Below are 15,178 nucleotides of genomic sequence, written 5' to 3'. Positions count from 1 at the left end.
ATCACAGATAACACTGATCCCTGCTATGCTATGGCATAGCAGTGATCAGTGTATGAAATCCAATGAATGTATGTATTAGTTTCCTAAGGGGACTATAAAAGTGTAAAAAAAAAAATCAATAAAAGTTTAAAAAAATGTCCCAAAGCCCCTCCCCTAATAAAAGTGAAAATCAGCCCCCTTCCCATTTTATAAATAAAACACATAAAAATAATAAAGTTAATTGACGTATAATATACCGTAGCATGCATAATTGTCTAATCTATTAAAATAAAACAATATTGTTCCTGCACAGTGAACGGCATGAACAAAAAGCGGTAAAAAAACGCAGAGATTGCTTTTTTCAAGTTACATTTTATGTATAAAAAAATTAATAATAAGCGATCAATACATCTTATCTAGAAAACAATGTTACTAATAAAAAGAAGAGATCATGGCGCAAAAAATGATGCCCCATACGACCCCAAGGTGAAAAAATAAAAGCGCTATAAGAGTCACAATAGGGCCATTTTAAATATGCCTAGTTAAAAAAAAAAAAAAAAAGAGTTTTACTGCTAATAAAAATAGTAAAATGTTAGAAAACCTAGTAAACATGCATATCGCTGTGTTCAGACTGACTTATAGAAGAAAGAAAAAATGTCAGTTTTACCGTAAAGTGCGTTACGTAAAATTTGGGGAATCACATTTTTTTACCCAAATTCACCCCATAGATAATATTTGGAGGATTCTGTCATTCATTTTATGGCAGATTGAAAGACACCATTACAAAGTACACCTGTTCCTGAAAAAAAACAAGGTCTCACATGGCCCTGTAGGTGGAACAATAAAAGAGTTATGGGTCGAGGAGGTGAGCAGGAAAAAATGAAAACGCAAAAGTGACAATTGGCCCGGTTCTAAAAGGGAAACTTCAGGTAGAGGTTAAAAAATTGAAACTTCTGCAAAAGCATATAGCAGTAATTACTCTCTTATAGCAGTACTTATAGCAGTACTCTATCCCAGTTTTGAAACTACCAAAAATCCATTTGTTTGGGGGGGGGGTTTGGTTCTGTTTTGTGTTACTGTCCTTCCTGGTTGATCAGTTTCCAGAATGCAATGCTTTCCCTCAGCTGATCATCAGTCCCCCACCCATCACAATCAGTAAAATTAGTGCTGCACCTGCTTCTGGCTGGTCAGAGATGGGTGATTACTCAGGGGATTGGGGGATCCAGCCAAGCCTCCTGTGACATCACGCCCTGCCCCCTGTCTGCATCATCAGCCTGTCCTCAGCAAACACACACAATGTGAGACAGAGGCATGGAAGATTTGTCTCCTAGGGGGGGATAGCAGAAGGAGCAGGAGACAATGTGAATTGGCTCAGGGGCCATTTCTTTCCCACTTCCTAGATTTCTATCAGCTACCAGTGTGGCAGAACCATACAGATACAGTAATACACATCTATATAACTTTTGATGTTTTTTTTAATAGAAAACAAGTTTTTCTTATCCAGGCCATTTCAGGCCCTTAAGGGGTTAAAGCAGTTCTCTGTAGAAAAAAAAGATTATTGTGTAACTAATTGTGTAAATTACCACATCATGCCTCTTATAAGCTACTTTGTGTTCTCAATGAAGTCATATAGTGTTTCCAATCTAATGGTGTGTTTAAACAGAGAGATTTATCTGACAGATTTTGAAGCCAAAGCCAGGAAATCTCAGTCTTTCCTTTATGACCTGTTCTCTGTTTATAGTCCGTTCTTGCCTTTGGCTTCAATAATCTGTCAGATAAATCTGTCTGTGTAAAGATACCATTACACAGTGCTCCCTGCTGCCACTTTTTTCCAAAATAAACATAGCAGGAGAGGTTTGTTCTGGGGATTTGCTTCTGCTTTAGACAGTTCCTGACGTGGACAGAGGTGGCAGCAAAGGACACTCTATGTGGCGGAAAAACACTAGATGTCTTCCTCCCAGGCAGACAGCAGATAGAAAGTCCTGGAAGGCTTGTGTTTTTTTTTTTTTTTTTTTTATAATATTTTTAGCAATTTTTTATAACTTTCTGTCACCACTTGATTTGAAAAAATGTTTTTTTTTCCCCCCAGAACAGCAAAGAACTATTACAGGGGATCAAAGTTTAACACTTTAGAGATGCAACCAATTTTTGCTTTTCTTTTAAATTTTTTGTACTCTTGCAATAGTTATAATTTTTTTTATTGATTAAGCCATGTGAACGATTTTTTTTTTGTTGTTATTGAAAAAGCCGCACTTTTTAAAGGCACCCTTTATCTTACTATACTATATAATGTATTGGGAAACATAAAAAAAAATCTGTGCATTGAAATAGAAAGAAACAGTTCAGCAATTTGTTTGAAGTTTTGTCTGTACAGCAGTTACTCTGGAGTAGGGATGAGCAAAGCTCGAACAATCTCAAGTTTGTCCAAACCCAAACACTTGGCATTTGATTACCAGTGGCTGAAGAAGTTGGAGTCCTCGAAAACATGAAATGAGCCTATGGGTATTTCCTTCAGTCTTATGGTAATTTTTTGTAGTCAAAATCAAGAGTGGAATTGACAGAGTGAAATACTGCATGTGAATATGGCCTATGGCTGTGTCCATGTTTTTCAGGCAGCCTTTCGGCCGCATCCAACTTCTTCAGCTTCCGGTGATCAAATGTAGAGTGTTCAGGTTTGGATGAACCCAATCATGTTCAAGGTTCCCTCATCTCTACTCTGCAGTAAAAATAGCTATTCTGTGGCTACTGTTCTATGATTAGAGCGATACCAAATTTATATAGCTTCTGTAATGTTTTACAAATACCATAGATACTAATGATTCTATCTATTGATACTCTGTCAGCGCCAGGCTTTGCAGGAAGGCATTCAAGGTGCCAATCAAGGAGGACAGGATTAACGTAACGATATACCAGTAAGGTTCTCCCCAATGCCTACTTACCAGGTGCTGTGAGTGGTGATTTAAATTTTTTTCTGATAACCTGGCATCAGAAACTTAGGGTGCATTTACACAGAGAGATTTATCTGACAGATCTTTGAAGTCAAAGCCAGGAATGGATTGGAAAGGAGGATAAATCTCAGTCTTTCCTTTATTATATGTTATCTGTTTATAGTCTGTTCCTGGCTTTGGCTTCAAAGATCTGTCAGATAAATCTGTCTGTGTAAACGCACCATAACATCTGAATGCTGTGCTCTGCTGCTGCTACAAGACACCAGGGAGGGTTAATAGGGGTTAATTTATTATGGTTTTCCAATCTGTCCATATTAGGGCCAGTTCACACTGAGTAAAACTGGCGCAATCCCGCCAGCTTTCGTGTCATACAGGCAGTGTATGGGAGGCTCGCACACCTCCTCTCTCTGTGCCTCTCCGCTCAGAAGAATTGACATGTCAATTCTTCTGCGCAGAGAGAGGAGGCGCAAGCCCTCCCATAGACTGCCACTATGACAGAGAGGCTGGCAGGATTCCTAAGCCAGTTTTACTCCATGTGAACTGGCCCTAAAATGTTGGATGTCCATGATTTTTGGATTAATAGTCCAGTTAAAAAAATCAGGATGGCAACCCTTCACCTATCACATAGTATTCATAATACTTCATTCCTCACTTGTAGAGAAATGGAACTTACAATAGTCTGCTTAGAACATGTAACTTAAAAAGTACAATAGTAATAATGATCCCCTAGGTTTGGCACACAGTAGTGTAGCCCTTAAACACTAATATTGCCCCTATTGCCCCACAAAGTAACTCCTCTTAGCGCTTCACACAGTTATATTACCGCCAACACAACAATACAATTAAAATACCCCTTTTGCACCCGATACAGTAGCAGTCTCCCTCTTTGAGCCCCTATACTGAAGTAACATTCGCTATTTCTCCCTTGCACAGGGAACGTTCCCTGGATGCCTAGTGCAAGCAATGCCCTGGTGGGCTCTGTTTGTTACATCACTGTTTATTTACTGTTTAAGTACTTTGCACATTGGAATTTTTTTTAAAGCTGTTTTATTCTTCATTTTTATCTTTATTTATTAGCAATATCTATACACTAATTTATTTCCTCCTTGACCCGTTGTCCCTTTCATGCACTCAACTTATCTTATTTGCCACTTAGTCATTATATAGATGACAAACATGTGACATTTTAAAGTTCGTAGATAATTTCTGCAATTCATTTGTACACCTGCTCACTTTGTTTATCATATAATTACCCACGTCTTATGTAAGGCCGATGATTATAAGCTTTATCTATATAAAGCTTTATATTTATCTTAACAACTTTATTGCGTATGTTCCCCCTCACTTGGGTTGAGGAAGTGAGGTTTCCATGACTGAGTATCCGAGGTTATAAAGAGAAATTCATAAAACTTATTTAACAAATTGTATGAAAGAACTTAAATAGCTTGAACAAAGCCCAATCCCTGGCATGAATTGTCACGCCAACTGTCAGCCAATACCAATTGTCCAATATTGGTGCCCAACTTACATATGATCTTGTGGATGAATGGATGCAAATTTCTATTAGACCTGTAACGCCGTCAGCTGCTGTTGTAAAACCAGGAGGAAGGGGAAAGACGAGGACGGTGGGACCTGAGGCTAGACCCACACAACTGTCCCTACCTACTTGCCACAACTACCCCAAGTAGTGGTCAACTTGGCAACGTGCCCTCCCAGCACCAAAGATGGATACACAAAACACAGACAAGACCAACAAACAAATACGGATGGTAAAGAAGCCAAGGGTCAGAATCTGGTGGGGCAATGAAGTGCAAAATTAGAACCAGAAGAATAGGCGAGAGCAAGGGCAAAGGGTCAGAATAAACAAGATATAAAAGAAAGGAAATAACACTAGCAAGCTCAAAAGAAACACAATTACTAGAGTCTGCTAGTGAACTGTTTATATCAGGGGTGTCAAACTCCAATACAGTGGGCCAAAATTAAAAAATTGGACAAAGTCGCGGGCCAACTTTGATAATTATTGAAGCGCGAAAGCGGCGGTCTTGGCACTGTCAGAGCAGCATGCTGTGTTCCTGGCACTGTCAGTGGTGTGTGTCTCCCAGCGCTGTGCACTGGGATAAATGACATGATAAATTGCTATGACATGCCAACCACCCCCAAATTGCCCCATGTAGTAGCCAACCCAACCAAAATTGCCCCACATATTATCCAGACCTCCCAATAGTGCCCAAATAGGAGCCAGCCGCCCAAGTGTCCCATATAGTAGCCAGCCCTCCCCAATAGTATCATATAGTAGCCAGCCCTCCCCATATTCTCCTATAAAGTAGCCAGCCCTCCCCATAGTCTCTTATATAGTAGACAGTCCTCCCCCATAGTCTCTTATATAGTAGCCAGCCCTCCCCAATAGTCTCTTTTATAGTAGCCAGCCCACCCTGTAGTCTAATATAGTAGCCAGCCTTCCCAATAGTGCCCAAATAGTAGCCAGCCCCCCCCCCAAGTGTCCCATATAGTAGCCAGCCATCCCCTGTATTCTCACGAATTAACCAGCCCTCCCAGTAGTGCTCAAATAGTTGCCAGCCCCCCAAGTGTTCCATATAGTAGCCAGCCCTCCCCAATAGTCTCTTTTATAGTAGCCAGCCCTCCCCTGTAGTCTAATATAGTAGCCAGCCCTCTCCATTAGTCTCTTTTATAGTAGCCAGCCCTCCCCTGTAGTCTCATATAGTAGCCAGCCCTCTCCAATAGTCTCTTTTATAGTAGCCAGCCCTCCCCTGTAGTCTCATATAGTAGCCTTCCCTCTCCCCATGGTCTCTTATATAGTAGGCAGCCCTCCCCAATAGTCTCATATAGTAGCCATCCCTCCCTAGTAGTCTCATATAGTACCCAGCCCTGCCCCATAGTCTCATATAGTAGCCAGCCCTCCCAAATAGTCTCTTATATAGTAGCCATGGTGGGACAGATGTAATTCAAACTCTGAATTACCTGGCGGCCAAAAATAATGGCACCACGGGCCAGAGTTTGACATGACTGGTTTATATGATGTCAGGAACCCACCCTAGGTGTGATTGGCATCCCAGCCACTCCCAAAGAGAAACAGGAGAAATGGTAAGAAAGTGGCAAGGAAAGATGTCAATTACAGAAGCAGAAGCCAACTTAACTGTCTAAAAGCCAGAGAAACCTCAGCAGGAGAAGAGATGGGTGTGGTAGAGATTCAATTACCAAAGCAGAGAGGAACAAAGCTGTGCTCAGACAGGTGAGAAACAAAATACAAAAAAGCACAAAATCATGTTCGAACATGCATCCTCTGGTGTACCTTACAAATTTGTCAATTTAGCAGAAATATGGGGAAAAAGCACCCTAAAATGTGTAATGCAATTTATCACATGTATGGAAATGTCCATATGTGGATGGAGACTGTTGTTTGGGCACATGGGAAGTCTTTAAAATGGAAGAAGCAGCAGCATTTGGCTTATGGAGGATATTGTGCTAGTTTGGCTTTTGGGCAATCTGTCACATTTGCAAAGCTCCTGAGGTACCAGCACTGTGGATATCTCAGAGAATTGACCCCTTTTTTGAAACAACACCCTCTAGGAGTTTATCTGTAGATGTAGTGACCATATTGACCACACAGGTTTCGAAACTTAAAACATGTGGCTCTAATCTTTTGCCTGGGCATATACCAGGGCTCAGGGGTAAATCAAAATTATGCAAGGACTTCCCGTTCCGGCGCGTATGGGATGGCAGCAGTGTGAGTGAGCTCCTCCACCCTCCGCTCATAATATCGCTCCCCGCTCTGACTCCTGACATTACCGGCCCTGCCGGACCACATCTCTAACTTCTCTAAGTGCCAAGGAGTCTGAGGCACCACTTCATTAAGCGGGGAACCAGTTATACACCTCCCCATAAGCCCTCCTTCATTTACCTCACAGCTCTGTCACAGGGACACCTAAGATGGCGCCGACACGAGGTGCTGCTGCTGAGGCACACACAGAGGAAACACATACCTCACAAACCCCAGTGCCGGACCTCTGTGACACCATAATACCAGGACTAAATATGTCTTGCAAGGCACTGGCAATTCAAGTGTCCAAAATGATATTAAATGACATAAAATCCTCTCTTGAGGCCACTATAGTTTCCTCCGTAGCAACCATACAGGGAGATATAGCAACGCATACCTCACAGATTACTGAACTTCAGGAGAGAGTCAGCTTGTTAGAAGATGAAATACATTCTACAAAAATAAAACTACAACAGAATATGAATGTCACAGCTTCATTGCAAACAAAGACTGATGATCTAGAGAACCGCTCTAGGCGCAACAATTTACGTATTATAGGTTTACCTGAATTCATTCCAGCCGTGCAATTACATGCTATATGTTCTCTAGAAATTCCCCAAGCCTTGGGTATCCCAGGTCACATTACTGTGGAAAGAGCTCACTGTGTGGGACCCCCACCAGCGAAACTAAAGCAAGATGCAAATAAAAAAGAACAGAAACCCAGACAAGTGATTGTCAAGTATCTGAATTATAATGATAAAAACAACATTTTACAAAGCTTAAAAAAATCTACAGTTGATGTTGCAATTCGTGCCCACAAAATCATCATGTTTAATGACTACTCCGCAGCAGTGGTTCAAAAACGTAAAGCTTTTGCACACATTTGCTCGACATTGGTAAAAAATCAAATACGATTTGCTCTTCTTTATCCTGCCATACTGAAAGTTTTCAAATCGGATGGTTCAGCCTCTCTTTACAGTTCTCCTGAGGAAGCCATTTCTTCCCTTAAAGATGTAAAGGGTCTCACTCCACCTATTCAAGACAAGCACAAGAGACGACGTTTAGATGGTCCTACTGACACGGTAGAAAAAATTGAATGATTATGAACTCCATCTGTATTCTGTTGGACGCTATGCTGCTCATTAAAACTGAGTATTTTTTCTCTATTTAGCCCTATATATGTTGACTAAATACTATATTAGGGACACCTTGTTACTACATTATTATTTTCTTTAGTCTAGGTAGTAATGCATTTGGTGGTGTGTGTGTCTATGTGTAAGTATGTATTTATGTATGTATATGTGTGTGTGTGCATGTATATGTATGTATATGTATAATTCCACCTTGTATGGTTCTAGGTTTAAGTACAACTTCTTTAAGTACTAATCATTATATACTGGCTCTTCCTTTTATTTTATTTTATTTATTTGCTTCCCTGTGACAACTCACACATTTCTCAGGAGGGTAGGGATGTGTATGTCTTTAATTTTAATATATACTCATTTAGTGGAGCGGAGGTTGATGTGACCTCTCCACCAGTTATTTCTCTTTATTTCTTCTCCATAATGCGGAGTTTGCGAATGCTCCGAACATTGGACAATACGAAAAAAGTGAAGTCCACATCTCACTTTATTCGCTTAGTTTATATTGTTAACTGTTTTATTCTTAGGTATATCACCTTTAGTTTGTCTGAAAATGCTACATGCTATCCTCTTTTTCTGCCTGAAAGGGTTACCCACTATGTTATTGTGCTTCCAGGGTCTCTTCTTAACACCTCCTCTTCTATTAATATTGTATGAAATTAATCACTTGGAATGTTAAGGGACTACGTTCCCCATCTAAGAGGACTTCTATACTGAAACACCTTAAGAGACTTAGGGCCGATATAGTATTATTGCAAGAAACACATTTAACTGAATTGGATTATTTCAGACTCAAAGTTTTTGGGTGGGTGCTGTTTATGGTTCACCAGCTATTAACCGTAAAGGCGGGGTAGTTATTCTTACACATAAAAATTTAGCCTGTACGGTATTATCTCAATATCAAGATGATGAAGGCAGGATATGTCATCTTCTTATTGACACTCCAGCGGGCAAATATAGCATATATAACGTTTATGGTCCCAACACTCAGAGACCTGATTTTTTTAAAAAAATTGGAAAACCTCATTCTGCAAGATGACAATAATCTTAAAATAGTTGGTGGAGACCTAAATACTGTTCTTAATACAACTGAAGATAGAAAAAGAACTAAGACCCCTACTGTACATACTTCATCAGATAATATTTTATCCAACTTCCTTAATTCTACCTCCCTATCTGATTCTTGGCGTCATCTACACCCAGATGGTAGAGAATACTCTTTTTACTCTCACTCCCAAACTGCCTGGTCAAGAATAGACTACTGTTTAGTGTCACCGGACTCTCTTGGCAGAGTAGAAGACTCTGAAATTCATGATATAGTAATTTCGGATCACTCCCCTGTTAGTTTACAATTAAGAGACATTTTCAGAAGGGATCCGATATTATTTGGAGATTTCCTTCTCATTTAGCTAATGACGAATCATTTATCAAACTATTAAAAAAATGGTGGTCAGACTTTTATTCTAACAATGCTCAACATACACAATCCCCAATACTTTTCTGGGAGACTGCAAAAGCAGTTCTAAGGGGCCAAATAATTTCTTATGTGGCTGCCCAGAAATGTGAAGCACGTAAAAACTATCTTCAACTTTCCCAAGATCTGCGCTCTACATACACTCTTTTCCTGTCTTCCCCTACAGATAACAATAAATCTAAATGGACAGCAGCTAGACAAGCTTTCGAAATTGCACAGGAAAAACTCAATGCTATATATAGAGATCAATACATATTCCGTTTATTCCGCTATGGTAATAAATCAGGGAAAATGTTAGCTAACCTTGCTAAAGGACGTAGACCTACTACACATATCCCTGCTCTCAAAAAAACAGCGGGTAATGTACAAAAAGATCCTAAAGTCATATCACAACTTTTACAACAATTTTACCGCTCACTATGTTCCAAATATAGGCTTGATCTAGCTGCTGGTAAGAACTTTCTAGAGTCATTAACTCTACCTTCTCTTGATACACCTTCTCTTGATTCTCTCAACGCCCCAGTCACATTGGAGGAAATTACTGCCACTATCTCTACACTTAAAAATAACAAAGCTCCAGGCCCTGATGGCTATAGTGCGGAATTTTATAAATCTATGTCTTCTGTCATCTCCCCTACCCTTCTTTCTACTTTCCAAACTATTCTGACTGACCATCACATGCTCCCCTCGGGAGATACTGCATATACCAAAATACTACATAAACAGGGGAAGGACCCGACATCTCCTAATTCGTACAGGCCAATCTCTTTAATAAATGTAGACCTAAAATTGTTGGCAAAGATTATGACCAATAGATTGGCAGACATCCTACCATCACTAATAGGCAGCCATCAAGTTGGCTTTATAAAAGGACGTTCTGGTGTCACTAATATAAGAACGGTACTAGCGGCCCAGTCTGGTGTCCAATCTGGGGGTCGTTCCAGCCACTCTCCAGGTCTGTTGGCAATTGACGCCGAAAAGGCTTTTGATAATATCAGCTGGGAGTGGCTGGACATGACCTTAACAAAATTTGGTATCACAGGTCAATTCAAAGATTTTATTTCCACAATATACACATCTCCGAAAGCTAGAATTCATACCCCGGGTTTCCTTTCAGATAGCTTTCCCTTACAAAAAGGTACCAGACAGGGTTGCCCCCTATCCCCTCTATTGTTCAATTTGACGATGGAGCCTCTTGCTAGATATCTTATTTCTTCTGACTTTTTCTCAGGCATACGGGTTGGTTCCCAAATCATCAAAGTTACATGCTTTGCTGATGATACTTTAATATATTTAGATAACCCAGATCTACATGTTCCGGCAGTATTAGATGCCTTAAAATTTTTTGGTTCCTTTTCTGGGTATAGAATCAATATACATAAAAGTCAACTTCTTTACCTAACTCCACATAAGAGGTCTACTTCGGGTCCTGCGGGGGTCTCCATCGCTAAATCCTATATTACTTATCTTGGAATCCAGATTGGCAGAACTCCCTCCTCACTATATTCCCTGAACTATCGCCCTATAATTAAGAGAATAAAACAAGATCTCCAGAGATGGGAATCTCTACCATTGTCAATTCTAGGCCGTACCCACTTAATCAAAATGATGTGTTTTGGAAAACTGTTATATCCAATGCAAACAATACCCCTTTTACTCAAACATTCTGACGTTTCCCTACTCCAATCATATTTCACTAAATTTATTTGGCAATCAAAGAGACCTCGTATTGCCTATTCCACTCTCTGTCTCCCTACTTCTAAAGGTGGTGCTCAATGCCCAGATATTAGATTATATAATTTAGCCGCTCTCTTTCGCCATGCTAAAGATTGGATTATGGACACGTCATATTTCTCCAATATCTTAATTGAGAAAGCTTTAGCAGCACCTTGGCCTTTACCCACCCTGCTACATGCTAAATTACCAGAACTACCCCCAGAAATTAAGAGAAGTGTTATCTTTAAAGACACCATTGCCACATGGAAGGCGATACGAAAATTATATGGTTTACCCTTTTGCCTATAGAAAAGATTTCCTCTGTGGCATTCACCACTTTACCCACCTCAGACAAATTGGACTACTCAGTGTGGCAGAGTGCACATGTTTCTTCTGTTGGGGATCTGCTGGATACTAATTCCAACACTTTCTTATCATGGGATATCGTCAGAACACGATTTAAATTGTCTTCATTTAATTTACCTCAATACGATTCTATAATTGAATTTCTTACTTCCAGAGTACGGGACATAGCAGAAGCAGAAAGTGATATAGAATTTGATAATCTATTCCCAACACCACCGGTTCATAATTCTTTATCACATACATATGGAGAACTTAGATCACGCTCTCAAAAGAATTTATCTAGACAATTTTTTTTCAAAAAATGGTCCTCCGTAATTTTTTCAGAGGATCTGACCCAACAAATATTGAGAGGATCTCAACTAGTGCATTCTGCCACTCCTAATGTGGTTCTACGTGAAATACATTTCCGCTTTATACACAAGGCTATATATGCCTTTAATATTCCTTTTCCAACTCTCACACTGCTCACATAAACAGTTGCCCGAAATGTTCACTTCCTAAAGCAGACTTGTTTCATTGTGCCTGGGCCTGCACGCGAGTGCAGGAATTTTGGGACTCTGTGCGGCTCTATCTTTTGTCCACTTGGGGCCATGCCATACCACTTCTCCCTCTTAGTTATCTTTTTCATTTTATTGATATAGACTCTACTACTCCATCTCCTAAATTACTTACTTCTAAAGGAATTCATTTAACTCTATTAGTTTCCCTGAAATGTTTATTAAGACACTGGATACTGGATACTCTACCAGAAATTTCTGAGGTAATCTCCGCTCTGAAGGAGATCTTTCATTGGGAACTTTTGGATGTATTGCGCACCAAAGAAAAATCAACAAAAACATTTATGTCTAAATGGACACAATTTCTAATTCATGATTTTACTATAGAAGAGAGAGACTCTGTCATTAATCAATTTAAGGACACTGATTGGTATTGCATGGCCGCCCAAAAGGGAACTCTGGGAGCACTCCAAATATCTTAAGCTTTTCCCTTTCTCTGTTAAAGACAATTCTCTCCATTCTATTGGTAGCATATTTGAATATCTGACATCTATACCATGTTTTAAGGTGATATTATAAATTACTGTTTTTCTACTTACGTTTTTGGTAAGACTACGTTGTATTGTATATGATAATATGTCTTTTAAGGTTATTACAAAGGCTCATTGTATCTGTATGATATTGTAAACATACAATCCTTTGTTGCCTGTGAGCGACTTTCTTTTTGAATATGTAATGAATTTTCAATATGTATGTTCAAATATTACATAAGCCACTAATAAAATATCGTTTAAAAAAAAAAAAATTATGCAGGGCCGGCTTTCCCATTGGGCAGGGTGGGCGGCCCACTGGTCATAGGGGGACCCTTTGCGCCATTGCGCTTCCACCCACAGTAACATCTCTCAGCATCCTCATCCACCTCCCTGGTGTCTCCATTGCCCACAGCCCCTGTCCCCCATTATCTCACCCCCCCACCACCATAGCAGCAGCTCAGAGCCTATGCATGGAGGGAGTGTAGCCCTGTACAGTCCAGCCGAGACTCCTCTGCCTCTCTGCATCATGTCAACAGGAAGACGGCAATTGCAACCTCTGAGTGTGGCTGACACCGGTGCAGATATAGTAACTAACTTATATACGGTGTACAGGGAAACAATATGGCTCATAAATACAAAGCCTCTGTATATGTGAGCCATGTTGTTTCCCTGTATACTGTATAATATATATTATACAGGAAAAAAAACATGGTTCATATATTATATATGAGCCATGTTGTTTTCCCTCTGACTGTAGGTATGTACAAGCCATGTTGTTGCCCCTCTGACTATAGGTATGTACAAGCCATGTTGTTGCCCTACTCTGTATATATAAGCCATCTTGTGTTTCACCTTTGTGTATATGATATATACAGAGGAAAAACAAAAATGGCTCATATATACAAAGAGAGGCAACAACATGGCTCGTACATACCTATAGTCAGAGGGGCAACAACATGGCTCATATATACAGTCTTTATATATGAGCCATGTTGTTGCCCCTCTGTAGCTATGTATGTCACCCATTCCCCAGAAGCTCCTCTTCCACCAGCGCGCGTTCTCCTGTCATCTCCTGTCAGTGTGGTACAGAGACACTGCCTGCGCTGGATGTGTCTGTAGCCTGCAAATCTGCTAGTGATAGAGACCGCAGACACATCCAGAGCAGGCAGTGTCTCTGTATCACACTGCCTGTGCCAGAAGATGACAGGAGAGCTGTCGGGAGGATATGGGAGTAACACAGGAGGAGGGCCATCTACAATAGGACGACTATAGGACTACACAGGAGAGGGGTCATTTACAATAGGGGACTGCAGGACTAAACTGGAGGGGGGCATCTACAATAGGGGGACTGCAGGACTATTTAGGAGGGGGCCATTAATACAATAGCGGCTTCGGATGTGGCTGGGAAGGTGGAGGGGTCGCAAAGTTGGGGTAGGTTTGGTCGGGGTGGGGAGCAATTTACAGCTCTGCCCAGGGTCCCATAATGCTGTTAAGATGCCCCTGAAATTATGTGCATTTGATGGGGCAATTTGGTGGTTTACACAGCAATGGCACGCAAATGCTCCGAGGTTATATTGTAAAAGAGAATTCCAATAAGAGGTCTTATTTTGGAAAGTACACTTTAAGGCTATGTTCACACTACGTAAAAGTACGGCCCTTGTTGCAGATGGCAATAACGGCCGTACTTTTACCGCGGTGGAACAATGCCTGTTGTTCTATGGGATCCCGTCCGGAGCGTACACACATCGTACACGCTCTGGCCGGGATCCCATACGCCACCGCAAACAACTGACATGTCAGTTTTCTGCGGTCGGAATTCAGTGAATTCCAGCCGCAGAAAGACCTGTCAGTTCACACAGTGAAGCGAGCGGCTCCGGCTATGGGCTATGGGAAGCTCTGATGCATCAGAGCTCTGCGGGTGAAAAATCATCAGGCCGGTACTTAAGTACCGGCTGAGATGATCCGGCCAGAGACCGGCCGTTCCGTGACCCTGGCCGGGTCTCTTACATAGTGTGAACATAGCCTTAAGGCAATTATTAAGGGGTGTAGTGAGATTTTTGACTCCAACAATGTTTTCTGGAAGCTAATGCACAGCAGAAGGTGCAAAAGGAAAATTGACATTTTCCCCAGATGTGCCATTTCAGTGCCCAGTATATTGTGGACAGCTTCTGCCACTGGAGTCACATACCCCATAAATCATAAAGCAGGTTCCTGAGCTTGGCAATGCTATATCTACCACAGTTTATTTGGATTTTTGAGCACAAATTTTGTTGGTATGATTTTCAGTCTCCATGCCACTTATGTAAAACCTCTAGGACCATGGAAACCTGCGAGAACTTTAGATATAAATGTAGATGCTGAGCATACTTGAGTTGCACTCATCTCTAGCTTTATGTTCATCTAGGGGTATAATTATTAATTATTTGTATAATGTGGTATAATGATGGGCAAAAGCCCACTTTTATTGGAGCAGGATTTGCATCCATGTCTGCCAGACACCTTTTTAAAACATAATATACAGGCATAAACACATATATTAACCCCTTAATGACCAAACACCTTTTCTTTTTTTTATTTATTTTCGCTTTTTCCTCCTCACATTCTAAGAGCCATAACACTTTCATTTTTCCATTTACAGAGCCCATATAAGGGCTTGTTTTTTGCGGTACCAACTGCGCCTTGATGTGTAGTTTTACGATTGTACTTTACAATTTTGGTGTAGATGGGACTTATTGATTTCTGGCA

This window comes from Dendropsophus ebraccatus, chromosome 1 (assembly GCF_027789765.1).
Source record: "Dendropsophus ebraccatus isolate aDenEbr1 chromosome 1, aDenEbr1.pat, whole genome shotgun sequence".
Taxonomy (NCBI): Eukaryota; Metazoa; Chordata; class Amphibia; order Anura; family Hylidae; genus Dendropsophus; species Dendropsophus ebraccatus.
This window is presented reverse-complemented; position numbering follows the sequence as displayed.